Source organism: Grampus griseus (genome assembly GCF_964374135.1).
Source record: "Grampus griseus genome assembly, chromosome: 9".
NCBI lineage: Eukaryota > Metazoa > Chordata > Mammalia > Artiodactyla > Delphinidae > Grampus > Grampus griseus.
In genome coordinates this window covers 78,139,724-78,161,347 of record NC_139003.1, presented here as the reverse complement: position 1 = coordinate 78,161,347, position 21,624 = coordinate 78,139,724, and positions in this window count along the sequence as shown.

Here is a 21,624-nt window from a genome sequence, read left to right as displayed (position 1 = left end):
AATTCCTTTGATTGTTAATTTATCATTTTATTTCATGCTCTTTGCTGGGAATATGGTACTGGATAAGAGAAACAGGGTTCTTTTTCTACTGGAGAGATATTAAACATAAAATTATAGGACTATAATAGGAAATTCAAATATAAGCCCAGTATTTCAAGTAGGGATTTGGTACTAGAGTTTAGGAAAGGATTCCTTGGGAAATGATATTCATACTAGGAAATGTGAATAAGATAAACAGGCATTAGGTAAGTGAAGGAGATGGCAACACAGTTCTAGAAGAGTGCAGACAAGACTAGTAAAAGCCCTACTGAGAGAAGAAGCATGGTGCTTCAAAGAAAGCACTGGCATCACTGGAGTCACTGGAGTGCAGTGTCACTGGAGTGTAGAGGGAGAATGACTTGATATAGAAATGGAGCAAGAGCCAGATCATGAAGAAAAATGTACACCGTGTTAAGCACTTTGAATTTTGCTCTAAAAATAATGCATAGTTCTTGAAAGATATTCAGAGAGGACTTGACATGATTCGATTTGCATTTTAAGATTACTCTGTCTGCTGAGGGGAAAATAAATTAAAGGAAACAAAACATGGATGCAGGGAGACACATTGGGAAGTAATTGTAACGTCTCAGGCAAAATAGGTAACCTGGAATGGGTAATGTCAGTTATAACAGAACATAAGTTCTATGAGTTAGCAAGTAAATTATATGTAGGCACAAAGGAAAGGTATTTCACCTTAACTTAAAACAGTGAAGCCTTCTGACTAAATTTGGGCTTGAAAGGACTACTTTTACTAGTGGGATCTACCTAGGTCCTACTGAGTATCATGGGGTACATGTTAGTTTGGATGCCATTCTCCTTCTCCTTTTAAGACTACCCCCACAAAATCCTTTGGGGAAATTGTCTCACTCTAATTTTGTGAAGTCATTGGATTTTAAGCAACACGCTGTGCCTTTGCTAACCAAAGTATAGGAGAGCTGGACTCTCTTCTTGGATTTGGCTTCTTAGAATACTCAACAAAAGGAGGAGAAAGTTTGGCTACTGATTTTTCTCAGTAGTAATTGCCTGATAAAACTACCAATTAACTTCCTCCACTAGTAGCCTGCCCCGGTTCCAAGCTCATTCCAAATTTGGTTCCTCATTATTACTTTAAGTTTTCAGAGCTGTTTCATGTGTTTACAATAAGCTCTCATTTTGCTAAAGCCAGCCAGAGACGGTTTCTATTGATTGCAACCAAAGTAACTCAGCAGATGTGTACTAAGTGATGAATACCATGTAGACAAAACTCAAGGAGCCCCAGATAAAAATGCTGAAGATTTTGCTTCAGTGCAGTGGTTCTTAACTTTTTGTGGATGTAAGATGGCCATGGATCTTCTTCCTATAAAAATTTATTTATGCACAAACATGTGATACCTTGCATAAAATTTCAGGGAGTTCATGAACCCCCTGAATCCCTTCCCTGGAAGTCCTAGGTGTCAATGGAGCCCAAATTAAGAACACCTGTCCAAATATACAATTTTCTCCTCAAAGTAGTAAAAGACTAAGATATGTTTCACATTTATTCAATTTTGAACTCGCCTTCACAAAGTAGGTGATGTAGAATGTGAATGAAACCATGAAACAACAATTGACCTAAAGCACAATAGTTTTAGGAGCACTTTTCATTTCAAAGGAGAATTTTAAAAAGAATTATTAGTAACATCTTTCTCTTTCTCCTTGGGAAATATTTGAAGTACTTGGCTTTATTTTACACGATGTGCATGTACATTTCACCTGAAAGAGAAATTATTCACACTGCCTAAGATTATATCAAGGTCCTAACAGCAAAAAGTTGAATGTACTTAGAAGCTACATGAAAAATATTGAGTGTTTGTAGAAATCTGTAAACGTTATCTTCCAAATTGAGTATTTTAAGTATAAATGTGTTTTAGTGCCATTGTATCAGAGAAAAGAAATATCACAGAAGAGAAAATTCCAGTTCTAATTTTCCTGTGCAGCTTGATTTCAAAATTGGCACTCAAATCTATTAGTCATCAATAGAGCAATTCCTGACTTCTTGGTGTAGTAGCACTATTATTGCTATAATTTTGAGACACCACATATTGCATTAAAGTACTTAAAACATGGGCATTTATAAATTAAAATAAATAATTTGGAGACTGGGGAAAATGAGGGGAGAATTTTCAGTTGTTTGAGAAAATTGGAGAAAACACTGTAGCAAAATATAGGTGTCAATTATTGTGTTACTGATTTAATTTGGAGAAAGTTTTCTCAACCAATATGCCTGTCACAGACAAAGCCACATTGATAATCAACTGTGATCTCACCTGCAGATTTTCAGTGACATTTCACTGTTGTATTTACAAAATTGCTATGAATAAAATTTTTTAAAAATCCAAGTATCTCAAAACTATGTTTGTTTGTTAAATATCAAATACATTTGATATTTATATAAATGTATAGATATATAAATAAAATATATTTAATTATGTATTCATATTTACCGAATTAAATACATTAGATTTAAGCATTTCTGACAGAGATAGGCATCACCATATGTTTAAAATGCATCCCAGTTTTTGAAGATCATGAAAGTTGTCAATGTTGTAATTCTATCACATACCTAAAATAAATATGTGAAATGCATTTCATTAGACATGCAACATATGCAGCCAATGGAAAATAAAGATTGTTTCCGTATGGGGCTTCGTATTCTGACTTCCTTCAAAAAGATAACTCAAACGAAATAGATTAGGATCATTTTACAGCCTGGATGGTAGCATTTGGATTTGAAACAGAAAAAAAAGAAAAAAGAAAAGGAACTGATTATTGAAGTGACTACATTACTGCCATTGTAATTTGCACAAGGGATGTGAACGCTTTGATGCCTAAGATTCTATACTTACTGTTTGAAAAGCTAAATGAAAATCAGGTTAATTATCTCTCAGTCTGTGTAATTCAGATGTGTCTGGTCTTTCTACAAAAAAGATGTGCTGATCAGGGGTGATGATCTGCAGGTTATCAGAACATCTCAGATTAATTTTCTTTTTAGTTAAACCAAACTGTTTTCCAGAGATTCAAAATCTTGCAAATTAGCCCCTCCAGAGTCTGGGAAAAGCTTCTAAAGTTTTTTTTGCTTTTTTTTTCTCTTCACCTGTTTGAATTGAGAATGAGAAGCAAGTGTGAAAGTGCTTTAATATTTCAAATGTGAAAATCAGGACTTTGATTAAAAAAAAAATCTAATCAAGATACACAGAACTGAAACATAGTTAAAGGTATAATGTTTTATTTCGAGTAGATCTTGGACTAAAAATAAAGTCCTACATACAGCCTAAGAACATGAAAAACTATGAAAAGTAAGATATTTAATATCTAGGCAATAGGCAAATATTAAAGTTAATAGTTAACTTTAACTATTCTTAAAGTTAATAGTTGTTCTCTAAGGATTCTTTATTCTGTTGTTCCAAAGAAAAAGCCCTATCATTTTTGCAATAGATTTATTCCATATTTCATGAAGCTCTATATTTCCATTGTGCTGTTTTTAATCATGGGCCATGGTCTCAGCTCTAGTTTGGGATTTCAGGAAATTGCACAAGTAATTGTCATCACAGACACAGCTTAATTTCTTGTGTAGTGATGACACAACGATTTGCCCAAGGCCAAACTAAAGCAGAAAAGACTTTTATAAAATGATGGGTGGCTTATTTACAACTTGATGGTTCACTATAATAAGATTAGAGAATATAAAAAGTGGAAATTTAAGTTTATGTTGAGCTTCAAAACCTTAAGGCAACTGATTGCTTGAGAATTACTCAACGTTATTATGATGAAATAAGCCTATATTAACACCCTCCCTCACACATGTGAACTTTAGTTTTTGAAGAAAGTAGTTATTACACAGGCAAAAATACAGCGAGAAAGTATAGGTAAAAGCAAGAAAATGAAAATTCATATCTAGGGACTTAACGATTTTTTTCACATTTGGAAATCAGAGACATTTGTTTCAAGTACTGCTCTGTCACTATTTAGTTGACAAAAGCTTGATAAATTTATGAACTTTGGATTCTCAACAACATCAATCTTGCAAGGTTCTCAGGATTAAAAATAAGATTAAAGGAAAAAAAAGACAGGTTTGTAAGATATTTGGTATACCTATCACCTATTAGGAACACAATAAATGACAGCTATTAAATGTCTATCAGAAATTGTTTCATGTAGGTTTCTGAGCCATGCTTACACTTAGCAGAATTTAGTGTCCTGAGACTGTTAAAATTAGAAGTAAGTAAGATCCAAAGTGCGATTTCTCAGAAAAAGAATACTTAATTATAAAATATAATCAACAATCTAATATGTTTTAGGGATAATGAGAAAATTGTGTTCTTTAAACAGAAACTAATTCTAATGTTTTATCATGTAACTCCAGCTCTTTCTTTTTTCTTCAACGTCCTAACTCCTGAATTTCATTCCAATGTACACTTTGGAAACCTGAATAATGTTCACTGACTTCTTTTAAATCAAGTCACATAGATTAAAACAAATATACAAAGGACACACAAAAAACAACTGGGGAGAATACTCATCAAAATCTTATGTTAGAAAGTAGAAAGCACTTAAAAATATTACAGGAGAGATAGTTTTTGAAAGTTGAAGCTTATAAAGAGAAATGTCCACTAAGAGATTTTTGAAATCTAAAAGAATTATAGTCTTCAAAAAAAAGGTTGAAAGGTAATTTATTTCACCTTCCTACCTTAAAGCAGAACTTCCTCTAAACAATACATGGCTATCTTCCCTGTTTTAAAAGAGCTCCAAGTAGAAAAATTCCACCATTTCAATAGACAGCTAGTTATAAAATATGATAAATTTCAATCCATTTGTTAAATGCTCTGACATGACAAAGTGACATTACTGTTTCTCCCTAAATGGGGTGCTAATCTGTTAAAATTTTGAGGCTTACCAAATTACACTGTTTTGCTATATATTTGCATTGAAATGAACAAACAGTAAGTTAGTTATGAATAATGATATTCTACCTTTTAGGAAGCACTTGGTTGTTGATTGCATGTGGGGGTATGGTAGGGGGGAGGTATAATAAAAAATGTAATGGTTTCTCATATAACTTTAGACGAGGAGACAGTTAGGATGGTTACATCATGAGTCCGTTTTGAAGACATTAATTGTGAATACCATCCAAGAGGGGATGTTCCCTAAACAGTTATACATACAGTCTGAAACTCAGAAGAGAGGACTGGGTTGATGATTACAATTTGGGAGCAGTCAGCATACAAATGACAATTAAAGTCATTGAAATTAGTTAGAACACAAAGGAGAGAACTAACGTGAGTAAGTTTGAGAGCTGAGGTGCCAGACTCCTGAAAACAAAGGAGAATGAGAAGGAACTTCAAGAGAGGTAGAACCAAAACTAGAAGAGTTTAGTATCTGAGAAGGCAAGGAGGAGAATGTTCCAAGATGGAAGGAATAGTCCAGTGCATTGGAGGCAGTTGAGACGCAAGTAAGGTAATGAATGAGTTTCTATTGGAAATTATTGGTAAACACATCAAAATCAGTTCTATGGGAAAGTTTGGGGTTTGGGGCAGAAGATGGTTGGAAAATGAGTTGAGAAGTGAATAGGAAGTGAAAGGAGGAGAGTAAATCTACTACTACAGAAAAGGTTTTAGTGGAAGGAAAACGAGTTGAGAAGTGAATAGAAGGTGAAAGGAGAAGAGTAAATCTACTACTACAGAAAAGGTTTTAGTAGAAGATACGTAATAAAGGACGACAGAATAAGAAACTGGGAGGGGATGTGGTCCCAAGGGAACCTGGATAAATGGCCTATGCCAGAAGGAGCAATATTTCCTCCATGAGTTAACATTATCAGCTGAGAATGAGAGAGGAAGATGGGTCACCTCAGAAAATGGAAGACGGAAGTGGCTAGAAAAATATTAATTAAGATGCCTTGTAAGGTATGAGGAACATGTTAAGGTTGATAATAATGTGTTTACATTGATGTATTCTGATGGCTAATCAGTCTTTCCCACCTGTTTTCTGATAGCATGTAGAAAGAAAATGTTTTGATTTAAAATTTTAGGAATTAGGATTTTGTTATGTCAGATTAGGTATTTGTAAACCCCAGCTTGAAGGTGAAGAGGATGTAGCAAGAGCCCAGTGGATAGGGAGAAACTGAACAGGACAAGGGATCATAAGTACAAGTGAGATGGAATATTATTAACAGTGAAAGATGATCAAGGAAGCTGAAGTTTGTGGTCAGAGTGGGCTTATATGTACACATACATTTACATAATTGGGATCATGCTTAATACAGGGTTTGTACCTTGTCACTAAAAATTCTTTGAACATAATTTAGTGGCTGAAGTATCTACCATGTGGATGTATTTAACCATTTACCCTTTGTGGTTTCTCCCAGTGTTTAAAATTCTAAGTAATGCTGTGATGAACATTCTTGTACATAAATTTAAGAGCCACTGAAAGCAAAAAGACAATTGCTCTTGTTCTCAGTAACTCAATGCTTTGCTTTTCCAGTATCCAAACCCCCAGGCAAAGGAAAGTAAGGGAAATCTAACAGAGTCAACATCAAATCCTGGTAGATTTTCATCTTATATATTAATTTTTGTAATGCTGACACTTTTAGTGTGGTAGTGAATAAGATTTATATATCGATTATTCTTGATTACATAATATGTTTGGTCTGATCACTACATTTGGCCTGATTACTTATGTACGTGCTGCAAGGACATTAATTTACTATAGAGTTCTCCTACAGTTTACTTTGTAAATCTAGAGTTATACAATACTCAACACTTACTAAGGTTACAGGATTAATACTACCTTGATAACTCATTTAAAAATTTTCAGATTGAACTTTAGAAAGCCGATCTAAATTGCTATGCAGAGTCTAGGAAAACAAGACCTACAAATTTTCTCCAACTTGATTTCACCTGCTGTACCCATATATTTGGGTAAATTCCTCTCTTCACAAGGTTCCCCAATTGAGTAGCTTCCTGGAATACTAGGCAGTGACCTTTGTTACTACCTGTAAAGTTGAGACCCAGTAAAGTCTGATAACAGACCAGATTTCCTGGGATAACTTTGTAGACATTGACTTCATAAGTAAAACCACCTTTGTTCCATAAAAAGTGGCTTGTCAAACCTTTTAAAATGGCATTGTTCTCAAATGTGACACTCCCATCAATTTGCTCAAAAACATCCTGGTAAAAAGGAAGACAGATTCTTATTAACCTATGCAAATAACTATTTTTCCATGAAAAGTGACTTAGTAAGAGTTTCTGAACTCTAGGGGAATCAGTGAGTATCTGATAGTTTAAAATGTTTTATTTTATTTCACAAAAGCAGAGTTTATGAATTAATAAGAAAAGTGGAAGAAGAAAAAGGTCTTTTTCATAGAACCAGAAGATATAACGTTAAGACAATATTAACACTATCCCAAACAAAAAAACCATAATAAAATTTCACTCATGAATTAATTCAGCATTATATAATTAATCTTTGTTCTGATGCATTTGGCTCAGCAGTTTGCTTTCATGAAGCTGTCTGTTTCTAGATAAAAAGGGTCCTCAGCCATGAAAAGAAACAAAACTGAGTTATTTGTAGTGAGGTGGACGGACCTAGAGTCTGTCATACGTAGTGAAGTAACTCAGAAAGAGAAAAACAAATACCGTATGCTAACACATATATATGGAACCTAAAAAAAAAAAAAGGTTCTGACGAACCTAGGGGCAGGACAGGAATAAAGACATAGAGAATGGATTTGAGGACATGGGGTGGGGGAAGGGTAAGCTGGGACGATGTGAGACAGCAGCATGGACATATATACACTACCAAATGTAAAATAGATAGCTAGTGGGAAGCAGCTGCATAGCACAGGGAGATCAGCTCCGTGCTTTGTGACCACCTAGAGGGGTGAGGTAAGGAGGGTGGGAGGGAGGGAGACACAAGAGGGAGGAGATATGGGGATATATGTATATGTATAGCTGATTCACTTCGTTATACAGCAGAAACTAACACAACACTGTAAAGCAATTATACTCCAATAAAGATGTTAAAAAAAATGATAAAAGAAAAAAAGGGTCCTGGAAATCCAGCCTCAGTCCACTGGTAAGAGTCTGAAAGTTGTCTAAGAGATGCATGCTCGGAAACCTGTACCCATGGAGTCTCATGGAAACCTGTATCCAAGAGTCTGTTCTTTGAGGTGTTAATAGTTTAGAGCTCCTTTCACAGTCCTTTTCCATCAGGCTCTGAGACCATAGTTTTCTTGTGTAAGACAGAAATTCTGTCATACAGCATGTGTAGCATATGGCAGAGCTTTCAGGTAAGTATCAGAATAAAAGTGAAACTATCTGTAGATGACAAAGATTTAATGGCTATGGGTGATTTACTACTGGTAATTTTTCAGTATGAAAGGTCTAATGAGGAATTATAATAAGAATAATGCAACAAGAAATTTTTATCGTTAGAATAACAATAACAGATCAGAGATTGTATGTAAGAATTAAAATGGTCAGCTCTGAAAATTGTTGGATGAATGCAGAATCATTGTTATAATTATTAATATGAACGATTCAATAAAATGACTATTTTGTGTAGCAATAGTTTCTATTTATCCATGTATATATTTATTTATTGAATAATAGTTTATGTTTAGGTAAAACGATAGAAGCAATCTAAGTCATGATTTCTGGTATTGTATCACTTGGTTCTCTTCCTGAGGTTGCCACACCTATAAGGTCTTAGCTATTATTTTAATTAACACCATGTCACATATATGACCGTGTTATAAGAGGTATGCTAAAATTCTACTGGTTTTAAAAAGTCAGTTCAGTAAAGAAAAAAAGGATGTACTTTCGCCTATAAGGTTCTCATCTTCCCTAAACCAGCCCAACACAATAATTTAGATCACAATCACAAAGTCTTACATTCTTAAAATCAATGGAACAGAAAAGATATGGAAGATTTTAAACTTCATTTCCATTAGTCAGTTATCTTCGAATTAGTCCTACATAACATTTATTTGATTTTTTAAATTATTAGTTACATTTTAAGACTTCATTTTTTTAAGAGCAGTTTTAGGTTCACAGCAAAATTGAGGGGAAGGTACAGAGACTGCCCTTATACTCCCTTCCCCTACACTTGCATCACCTCCCCCATTATCAACCTCACTCACCAGAATGGTACACTTTTCACTGAAGAGGAACCTCCACTGACACAGCAAAATCACACAAAGTCCATAGATTATGTTATAGTTCACTCGTGGTGTTGCACATTCTATGGATTTGGACAGATGTATAATGACATATATCCATCATTATAATATCATACAGAGTATTTTCACTGTCCTAAAAATTCTCTGTTCTCTTTTTATTCATCTTTATTTCCCCCGTTACCCCAGCCCTGGCAAACATTGATCTTTTTATAGTCTCCACAGTTTTGCCTTTTCCAGAATGTTATATAGTTGGAAACATACAGTAGGTTGTCTATTCAGATGGGCTTCTTTCACTTAGTAATATGACTTAAGTTTCCACCATGTCTCTTCATGGCTTAATAACTCATTCTTTTTAGTGCTGAATACTATTTCATTGTCCAGATGTACCACAGTATATGTACCATTCACCCACTGAAGGACATCACAGTTGCTTCCAAGTTTTGGCAATTATGAATGAAGCTCCTATAAATAACCATGGGCCAGTTTTGGTGTAGATATAACTTTTCACCTCCTTTGGGTAAATACCAAAGGTAATGATTACTGGATCATATGGTTAATAGAATATTTAATTTTATAAGAAATTGCCAAACTGTCTTCCAAGGTGGCTGCACCATTTTGCATTCTCACCAGCAATGAATGAGAATTCCTGTTGCTTCACATCCTCACCAGCATTTGGTGTTGTCATTTTTCTAGATTTTGGCCATATTTATAGCTATATGATAGTATCTCATTGTTGTTTTAATTTGCACTTCCCTGATGATGTATGATGTTGAACATCCTTTCATATGCTTATTTTCCATGTGTATATTTCCTTGATGTGTCTGTTAAGGTCCTTGGCCCATTTTTTAATTAGGTTATTTTCTTATTGTTAAGTTATAAAAGACCTTTGTATATTCTAGATAACAAACCTTTATCAGATGTGCACTTATTTTAAGATTACTAAAATATATCAATTTTTATTCCTTTTTATTTTCTTATTTCTTTCATTTACCAAGAAAAAGATTAAAATAAAAAATAGATATCCTTTGAAAAGAATCAATTCAAACATTTATTTGGAAGACAGAGTCTGTAAAAATGCAATTGCCATTGAATCAGTAGGAGCTCAAAAATTTGGAGTTTAAAAAGACCTTTAGGGCTTCTCTGGTGGCGCAGTGGTTGAGAGTCCGCCCGCCGATGCAGGAGACACACGTTCGTGCCCCAGTCCAGGAAGATCCCTCATGCCACGGAGCGGCTGGGCCCGTGAGCCATGGCCGCTGAGCCTGCGTGTCCGGAGCCTGTGCTCCGCAACGGGAGAGGCCACAACAGTGAGAGGCCCGTGTATCGAAAAAAAAAAAGAAAAAAAAAAAAACCTTTATATTATTGAATCACTGACTTGACCCCCACCCCTGGAAGAAGAGCAAAGGAACGCTGATCAATCTCACCCTGAGATGTTAATTTAACACAATTCCAGGAACTCATCAATTGCATAGACAAGCCATCCTATCGAAAGAGAGTATTTTTCTTTGAAAACATCTATGGGATTATTGATTTTTGAACATGTCAAGAACATAGTGTAGAGGCATAGAGCTTCATACATTTTTGATTATGTAAAGGACAACATGTTTCATAACTAAAATTGGAGAGTTTGGAAACTATCTTTCTTGAAACATGAGTCTGAACAAAGTCTGATATTAAACACAATGGTGTCTTTGATGTTTATGAATCCACAATTTTTTATTCAATAATTTTCTCACTGTTGTTATCTAAATTTTATATTTCATAAAAACAAATTCCACAGAAACTCCATGACTCAGGTTGCCTGAACGCACCTGCATGAAGATAGACACATAGGCACAAGTGCCAGGTTACATAGGAAACACTGAACTGTACAGTTTAATCATCAAAAGATTAGACAGAAAAAGTGAACTAGAAACACTTTAAAATTTTAAATCCAGCAGTATTTATGATTTTATGTCAGTCTATCATCACAGAGTAAAGGAATATGAGATTTGTTTAATGAAGTCAAGAATTAGTAAAGGTAATTACCAGCAAACAAAAAAACAAAAAAACCCCAGAACAAAACATAAAGTAGACAGTACAGTGCCTGTCCAAAAGCAGGTGCTAAATGACTGGTAGTGGCATTATTATTATTACCCCACCCAATTAATGATGTAAAAATGCCTTGGTTCCTATAAAAACCAAGGGAAAAAATGGGAAATTTTGCTAGCAGCAGTTCTTTGTTGAATTTGGATGCCTCTTTCCACACTCAAATCCTTGGTGAAAGCATTACTCATAATATACTAATTTACATGGCTTATAAAGCAGACTGATCCCAAAATTGCCTTTGTCCAGTGTCAGATGGAATATGCTGAAGTAATTTACGAAGACTAATAATAGTTTTCATATTTAAGCATCTACCAATCTGTGACTCTGTGCTGTGCTGGATTCTTCAGATATCCAAGGGTAAGTAGATTTAATAAAATAAAAATTAATGCTTATTTACTACAATGTAAATATACTATATATTAGTAAAATGCAAATTCTTGATTTTTTTATACAATTGTATAAAATGCTTAACAGCAGAAAGTCATGTGTTTTCATTATTTCCAAATTATCATTATTCATTTATTCTCTACCAATGAAATATCAATATTTACCCTCAGTCTTATTGATATTTTTTATACTCCTAATGTAGCAGCATTTTTGTAGACAAAATTCAATGATTAGTAAAGTAAATGTTTCAAATAATAAAGAGAAAGTAATATAACTTCTTTCCCAATGAGTGTTATGAACATTTATGATTAAATACTGGTGACCATTTGAAATTTTAGCTTTCCAGACAAAGAGAAATAAGAATTTCTATTAATGGGGTCTACTAAATTCCACAGATATTTTCACCACATTCAAAGTAATTCTGGAGAGATAAACCAGCCCTGTTCATTGATGGTAAATTATTCAAGTAATTGTCAAACGACTGTTGTGTGGCAAGCCCACAGTACATTTTGCCAACTATCTGGTTTCCTCCTCTATTTATGGCTATAAATAGTTTAAGGAAATTTAATCCATATGTTTCTGATTCATTTACACTAACTTATGTTGTTTTAAAGAAACATACAAATTCAAGTAGGTTTTTTAAGTCTTCATTTTTGAGAACTAAAAATCCATATTTTCTCAGCTATAAATTAATTCAAGAAAAATTTAAATATTTTAGACTTGGCATAAGACATTTTCGTCCTTGAAATTCCCAGTAATTAGGTAGTTTGCTTTTCCTTCTGGTCCTGAAAGCCAACCTACTTAGTTCCCTCTGAAGATTGAGTTTGGACTGCTGCTTCATAAAAAAATCAAAAATCTGGAAGGATTTAGGCCTATCCTAAAGTAGGTATAAATTAAGAAATGAAGGTATTAAGTTACATGAGAAAAATGAGAGCATACTACCTTTTTTCTAATTTTAAATACGTAATTTTTATTTACATAGAAAATACGTTTTCCCAATGTGAACAATTATTTGGATTCACAGTCTTAAATCATAACTTATCTGGCCATTTCATCCTACACCTTGTGATGCCAAAGGATGAGGAAGTATGAAGACTATTCTGCAAAAAGAGGTTAAAGAAGGAGCTACAAGAGGCAAACACAGCTAAAGAAAGACCTACAGGTAATACCCACCATGCAAACTCATGAATTAAGTAATTATAAAGTGTGAATTATAAAATGGAGAACTGTGTAGAGATAAACATTTAAAAGTCTCACACAGATGTGGATAAAATAGTCTAATTATTACGTGAAATAGTCTAATTATTACATGGTGTGATACGTGAAACTTAAAAAAAAGACAACCATAACCTTAATTCATTTATTCATGTTTTCTTTAAACGTATACTTTAAAGTCCCCATTAAGTTACAAACATATATTCGCTTAAAAAAACGGATATGATTCAGTCCCTCTCTGTAAGGAAAACATAATCTGGCAGGAACAAAAACAAAAAATTCCAATTTTGTTATACTCTTAATTGTATAACAAAAAATAGTAATAAAAAATAGTAATAGTAAGATAACTCCTTCGTGGCTGAAAGGAATTATTTTCACTGAAAGGGTTAATTTTAATTTCAATATCTCCCTGCTGAATTTGCCAAAAATGATGTCAATTGATACTTTATATATGAATAGAATTTTAGGTGTAAGCATTTATCTGGTAGGAAATAATCAGTTTCACTTGACTTTCTAAGTAGACTTCAGTGACCTTTAGTCATCCAGATGGAACTGAGCACCAAGATGCTTTTCTATTTCATGGGATAATGAGCAGTTAGTTAAATGAGCTGTAAAGTACATAGTAATTGTGCCAGAACAAATTTTATTCTTTAATGACTATTGATATAGTGAAATTATTCATCATTTCTCCTCTTATCCCACTCAATTTAAGACTTTGTCAGTTCAAGAAAGAAATTTAATACTGATGTGAACAAAGATAACTTGGGTTTTTTTTGTTTGTTTGTTTGTTTCAATTTGTGAACATTACTGCACTGAACCCATCTGGAAATCTGAAGAGTACACTATTTTACAGCACAGTAACGTCCCTGTAACTTTATGCAAGGCTGAGAGACCTGCGAAGTCCAGCATGGCAAACACTAGCCATATGTGGCTATTATAAATTAAATTGAAAATTCAGTTTCTCTTTCATATTAGATGCATTTCAAGTGCATTTCTAGGATCAGAGTTTTCAAATTGCCTACATTGCTGCCTCCACCTAAAAACACATTCAAATTTTGAATCCCATGACTCACTTGTTGGTTGAATCAGTCTCCCCAGAAGACATGTTGAAGTTCTAAACTCCAGTACTTGTCGTATTTGGAAATAGGTTCTTTGCAGACATAATCAACTTAAGATGAGGTCATACTAGATTAGAGTGGGCCTTTAAACCCTATGCCTGATATCCTGATATCCTTACAAAATGGGGGTATTTTGGACACAAGCAGATCAGAGACACAGAGTGAAGATGGCTGTGTGAAGACAAAGGCTGAAATGTGGGTTCTGCGGCCACAAGCCAAGGAATTTCAAGGATTGCCGGCGATCACCAGTAGTTAGAAGTAACAAGGAAGGGTTCTTCCTTAGAGCCCTCTTAGTTTTAGACTTCTAGCTTCCAGAACTATGAGAGAATAAATGTCTGTTCCTGTAAGCTATGAATTTGTGGTAATTTGTAAGTGCAGCCCTAGGAAACTAATAGATAACTCTGATACTTTATAAATACTAGTCCATTGAGAATCAATTGTGAAAGCCTAAAAGCAACAAGGTTTGCCCCATAAAGGCTTACTATCTATGGAACATGCCTAACTAGTATTATTTTCTTGACCAGCTCTAACAGTCCTTCTGTCCTTAGAGATGATGTAAGGTAGATAGAGCATGACCTTGTTTCTGTTCAGGGTCATACTACTGCAATGTAATAAATTCAGTAAATAGTAAAAATCTTAATGAAATTAACTTAATTGACCTGAATTTGATACTACCTTAATATCTTTATTATTTCCATTTCTGTGTGCTTCACAGATTTGAAAGCATTTTAATATACATGTTCATTTGATCCTCACCAGAAACATGTGAAGCTGGCTAGACTGAACTCAAAAAAAAAATTATAAATGTATTCCTTAAGGACAGGAGCAGTGTTTTATACTTCTCTCTATTTTCAGTGAAAGACATTATTAAGTACTAAGAAAATGTTTTCTTTTGTTTTGAATGAATCTCCATTTCCCAAACAGAGAAGTAGAGTTTGAGAAGCTAAGTCTGTAAGGGCAGACATGAATTTTGGACTCTATTTTATTTTTCTGTTTATTTTTATCTTCCCATACTGCATTTGGGAGTTAAAGTGGTAATCTCTCATTAGGAATAGGCCATTTCTGCCATGAATTTATGGGTATTAAAAACTCCTTAGCTTCTCCCTCATTCATTTCCAAAATTTACTGATGCAATGTAAGGTGAAAAGATCCACCAATTTGGATAAATTAAGAAAGTATTTTGAGCACAATATCTCCAACTCTCCTTTAAAAGATCCACCTATACAGAGTGAGGGTGGGAGAGGCAGCGAAGACTAGATTTTCACTTCGATTTGCTTTTATAAGTTTCTAGAATTTATAATTTTTTTTGTTTTGTAAATGTCTCACACTCATAACCTTATTTGAACTGCAAATTAGTTTCATCAAATAAGCAGGCTCAGAAAAATTAAGTAATTTTCCTGGACTCATATAGCCAAATGGCAGATCTAGAAAATGGCAAAATTACTAAATAGCAAAACATTTCTTGCCTTTAGTGAAGCCAAGGCCTGCTTTGGAACTGAGGGCAGAACCAATGTTCAGCATCTATATGCTATTATATTATCCCTGTGGCCTGGGGTCTAGGTGATTTCCTCCAAGTCCACCCTAATACCCAACTCATAATAACCTCCTGGACTCTTAATGCAGATCTGGGTTGATAAAACTTCACTAATTTAACAACATCTCTGCAGATATCTGCTATATCATAACCTGTATGAAAAGTGAAAAACATTAAAAAAAAAAAGGGGGCTTCCTTGGTGGCACAGTGGTTAAGAATCCACCTGCCAATGCAGGGGACACGGGTTTGAGCCCTGGTCCGGGAAGATCTCACATGCCACAGAGCAACTAAGCCCGTGCGCCACAACTACTGAGCCTGAGCTCTAGAGCCCGTGAGCCACAACTACTGAAGCCCATGTGCCACAACTACTGAAGCCCATGTACCACAACTACTGAAGCCCGCACATCCAGAGCCTGCGCTCTGCAACAAGAGAAGCCACCGCAATGAGAAGCTCTCGAACAGCAAAGAACAGTAGGCCCCGCTTGCCGCAACTAGAGAAAGCCCATGCGCAGCAACGGAAGACCCAACGCAGCCAGAAAATAAGTAAATAAATAAAACAAATCTATAAAAAAAAAAAAAAAATCTCTGGTGTTTGGGACCTAAGTAAATTCAAAACTGAGCAAAATAAAGTTCCCTTAAATTAGATAATCCCATGCGTGGTGATTAAGTAACAAAAAGGATTGGGTTTTTTTTTTTTTTTTTAAGTACAACAAACAAGTTATCCAATAAGGGCAAGAATTATTATTCTGGGCATTTCTACCACCCAGTGTTCATCAGGATATGATCAAATAATCCATAATTTCTTTATTTGCCTGAGACAGATTTCCTACCCTAATAGCAATCTCATACAGGGCCTAAATGCATATTCTATGCAATATAATTTCACACAAAACTGAAGCAAAGTGATCTTATTACAACAGTGCATGGCAAATGGTAGGCTTTCTCTAGACATAAAATAAATAGAAAAATAAATAGATGAAGAACAGTTGGAGCTCAGAGTTATATGGAGTCTATATTTCCATGTACCTTTAGATGTGATGTTATTTCGACTAGATGTTAGTATCCTCCAAGAACTTTCAGGTGCTTTGGCTAATAAGTAGCTCCAGAACCATCATAAAATAATGCACCAAGAAAGAATATGCTCAGACCCAAAACTAAATGCCCCAAATTCAAACAGTTTACTATGCCAGAATGACTTACAAATAAAACAAAAGTTCAGTTTTATAAGGCGACATAAAAGATTGCTACTTAAGAGGCAAACTCATCTAGAAAGCTTTAGTTCCTCCATAATTTATTATAGAATTAATCCATTCATGTTTGCACCAGGTCAGTTCACTGAAGGGAACCTGCATGTTACCCAAATCAGACTGAGCAGTATAAATCGAGAATCCCAAATGGAGAACTAAGCACACTTCAAAAAGCCAGCCATATGGACTCTGTTTCTGAATGGTTTTACTTGAGTCATAAGACTAGCCAAAAAAAAAAAAAAATCAACCAGGGCTATTTTTCCTACTAGTCTGTGGGTAATCTAGAAAGAAAAAAAATTTTTGTTAAAATACAAAAATAAGTGCTTTTGTTTCAAAATAAAGAACTTTTCAGGAAGAGCTCTTGCTCTCTTCCTCTCGTTGTTCCTCATAAAATTACATTAAATATATTTGGGAAAAAAAGTCAGAGAAAACATGCTAAGGTACTGATTCTTAGATATCTGGAAAGCTTTGAGTTTATTCTTAAGATAGTACCATTTTATTGATCAATTCTTACTGACTGCAAATTGAAGAATGCATTCTCTATGTGATTGAACATGTAAAAAGCTGCTTTCTTGGACAAATAAGTTCTCATTATAAGGGGAAAAAAGATCAGGTTAGTGATTCAGAAAAACTGAATTTGGATACTTTCTCTACCTTTTATTAATACTCTGAAAAAGCATAGAATTCATTATCATCAACTCTGAATCAGGGAATATGATGACCACAAGCCAAGTGAAGGTTAAATGTTAGAGAATCAAATGAGATGATGTTTGTGAACAACATTTAAATATCTAAATTGCATTAATATGAGATATTTTTATTAACAGACATATTTAATTATAAATTATTTATGCAGCAGAGTTTGATTCCATTTTTAGCTTTCTGAGAAAATGTAAATTTCTAGCCAACAGTAGTATCTTTCTTGTAATTCGATAATACCTAAAGTATATCATGAATACATTAATAACATAACATTTTAATACTTGTATTATCATAAATATTATTAATTCTAATATTGTGCAATAACTTAATATCTAAATTGTGTGATTGATACATTGAAATATGTACATTACATACATAATGACATCATTAATACATAATAAGTATTACTCCATTCATGTATAGGTATATGTATATACACACACATATATATATCTGTGAATAAACACATCTCCATCTATACATGTTTCATCTTTAATTAAGAGACCCAAGGAAGATCAAGAGGTCACATCTATATGATAAAAAAATCTATTATTATAAGAAATTTGTATGTGATAACAAGATCTTCCCTATAAAATTTCATCCTAAAAGTGAGTTTCAAATAAATATATTTCTTCTTAATAAATTTCTCTTAAATTTTCTTTTGAATAACTTTAACATCTCATGAATGAGAAGACAGGGTGACAAAATTAAATCATCATCCTCCAGGGTATTAAGATAAAGAAGGGAATGTGTTTCCCTCTACTCTCAGGTTCACATGCTACTTTATCTTTCATATGCCTTTGATATCCACCTCTCCATTATTTATTTTCTTTTGCCATTATTTTATTGACAAGAAATTTTAGGAGTTTTAACTTCCCTTTAACAATATTTCTTACTTATGTTAACTTATAAAATAGAGCTTAGCTTTCATTCATACCATGAAGTATTTTATGTCTATGTATACTTGAAAGCCCAGTAATTTATTTTTCTCTGTCTGCTATGTGCTACTGCAAGCCTGGAATCTGACCCATAACTTCAACTCAAGACCCCACTCACCTACCACTTTTCGAAATGCTTAACCAAACACTCCTAACTAGTCAAAAGTCAGATATAGGAGAGTCTCCTACTGGGCACCCTCAGTGCTGCGTGGCTCACTGACAGCTGGTGAGAAGGCTCTTGTTAAGCATGTCTGATTTGCCCTGGTTTATGTCTCCTCTGTTTTACTGGAAAAGTCGTCAGCCGGTCACTGGTTGGGACTTCACATCTGAGCACTAAAGATGTGAAGTGTAAAGGATGATTAAGTGCCCGCACAATTCTCAGATTTCCAAAGCTCCAGCTTCACAGGTGTTCATATTGCAGCTGGAACTAAGGTCTTATTTTTATCAAAAGTTAGGTGTCTATTTTAATTGTGGAAAGCAGAGGGTATTGACTGAAGTACACTGGTTTTGTTGATTGGTACTCATGTAGAGAAAGCTAGTAAGTTGATCAAAATATTTTATAGACCATCTTCTGGACCCAGGTGAAATGTAAAGTAAATGGTATATTGTCTTAAACAGATTAATAACAGTAATTTACCTATGTCATGCTGTAGCATGCCGAGCAGTGGAAAGAATGGTGAAGGAAATGAACACCTTTGTTCAATGATTTAGACAACTACTCAAGGTGCTTCATTCAGAATGGACTTTTTTTTTTTAATTTGCCTGTTTTGAATTTTTTTTTTAACAGAGAACAGGAGTATTTATTTATTTATTTATTTATTTTTAAATTTATTTATTTATTTTGGGCTGTGTTGGGTCTTCATTTCTGTGCAAGGGCTTTCTCTAGTTGTGACAAGTGGGGGCCACTCTTCATCACAATGTGCGGGCCTCTCACTATCGCAGCCTCTCTTGTTGCGGAGCACAGGCTCCAGACGCGCAGGCTCAGTAGTTGTGGCTCATGGGCCTAGTTGCTCCGCAGCATGTGGGATCCTCCCAGACCAGGGCTCAAACCCATGTCCCCTGCATTAGCAGGCAGATTCTCAACCACTGTGCCACCAGGGAAGCCCCCAGAATGGACTTTTGATGGTCATTTTCAAGCACTTTGAAGAGCTGTCTGTGGAACAGAGAGGCATTTTTTTTTTTTCTGTGTATAATTCCAGAGGGCAGTGTCACGGCTAGAAAGTGAAGGTTACAGGGCAGCAGGTTTCAATTCAAAATAAGGACAAACTTCCTAGCACTGGAACTTACAAAAATTTAAACTAGAGTTGATAAAGTCTCCTTTACTGGAAATGTTCAAGGAGCAGCGAACATTTTCTACAGTGGTTGCAGTGGCAATTCCAACATAGAATGGAATTTTGGATTAAATGAGATTTATGATCTTTTTGATGCTAAGATTTAATGATTCTAAGATCAAATGAGGTTTGGGCATACAAAGGGAATGCATCTTAAGCCAAATGCCACTGTCTTTGGTTTGGTAAACTAGAAAGAGTGTAGGTTTTGAAGTTCAAAAGCCAGGAGTTAAATTCTAGTATCTATTTACTGGTTACTTTGGCAAATCACTTAAATGCCATTATAGCTTCTCATCTCTAAAGAGGATTATGCAATGTTATTGTGGGAGTTAAATTAATGGAAAACCCCAAACACAGTGTCTGGCATTTACAAATATACTCAACAAAGCTAACTAGCATTACTACTGTCATCACATATGTTTAGATATTTGATATGACTTTCAATGTACCACTACACATGAAATGTATCTCATGCAGCCGGTGTGTGTGTGTGTGTGTGTGTGTGTGTGTGTGTGTGTGTGTGTGTGTGTGTGTGTGTGTGTGTGTGTGTGTGTGTGTGTGTGTAATATTAAATGGATCTACCTATCTTTCTCTTACCTCCACCATTAAATCCAAGTTCTGGCTAGGCTATGCTGGCAATACTGTAACAGCCTAACTTTTTAGACTCTTCCTTTTTCCCTCAAGCTTGTTTTTAATCTTTCAGCCAAATTACATATCAAGCTCCATAATGTAATTTCTTTTTAAAATCTTCACAGCTGATTCATACCTTGAGTATGAAAAAAAAACACTAAATTGATATTAGATAATTATGTTACCTTGAAGATTAAACCCAACTGCTTAAACACACAGTAATGGATCCTTCTTGCGTTTACCCTTAACAAGGAATCCCTTCTGCAGCTACACTAGCTGTTTTGTTCTTTTTTCCATTCACAGTGAGTATGCATGTTTGCTTTCCCTCCATTAGTCCTCTGTTTGCAGTCCTGATGTTTTTGCTACACCATTCAGTTACTATGAGGACTACCTTCTTTTATTCACTCAGCCAGGTCCTCTCATTCCATTAATACGTTCTTTCCCCAAAATAAAGGTTTTCCAAGGAGACTTTCTAGATGAATACTAAACCCACAGCTCACCATGCTCATGAGCTGATGTATATTTTGTTTTATTGAATTTATATCTACTGTTTGATATCTGCATAGCTTCCCCAGAAACTTTTAATTTATGCTCTATATTCCCTGTAATTCCTATTATTGGGGTATGCATGCAATAAACACTGAACACATACATGAGCCCAAGTCTTTTAAATTTTTACTAACCTTTTTATTTGTGAGAAGCAACTAGTCTTACAATTCACTAAAGGATTAGAAAATTTGAATCTATTTTAAAAAGCAACTATGAATAAATGAAGTTGGTAGGAAAATTTGTTAACTGGCAATATAATGAAATATGAACTTACAAATGTATGTATGTATATGTGTATCTGAAAAAAAGAGTGATCCTTCATATTATATAGAAAAAAACATATATGCCTCATAAACATTAGCTTTTAGGTCTTTCTTAGGTAAAAAGCAAAAATTATTTCATACATGTTATAGATGGTGTTTGAGGGTAAAATTATACTCCTGCCTAGAGAAAACAATTAGATGTCTTTCTTATCTTAAACTAAATTTGGGGTTAATTTTTGACATCCACTTAACTAGAAGTTCAGGGAAAATTAATTATTTAGATAAATTTTAAGTCAGAAAACTTTGAGTTGAATATATGACATTGTCCATAGAATTACTATAACTAGTAAAAAAAAGTATGTGTACAAGAAGAACTACTGTGTTAGGCAGACTAAT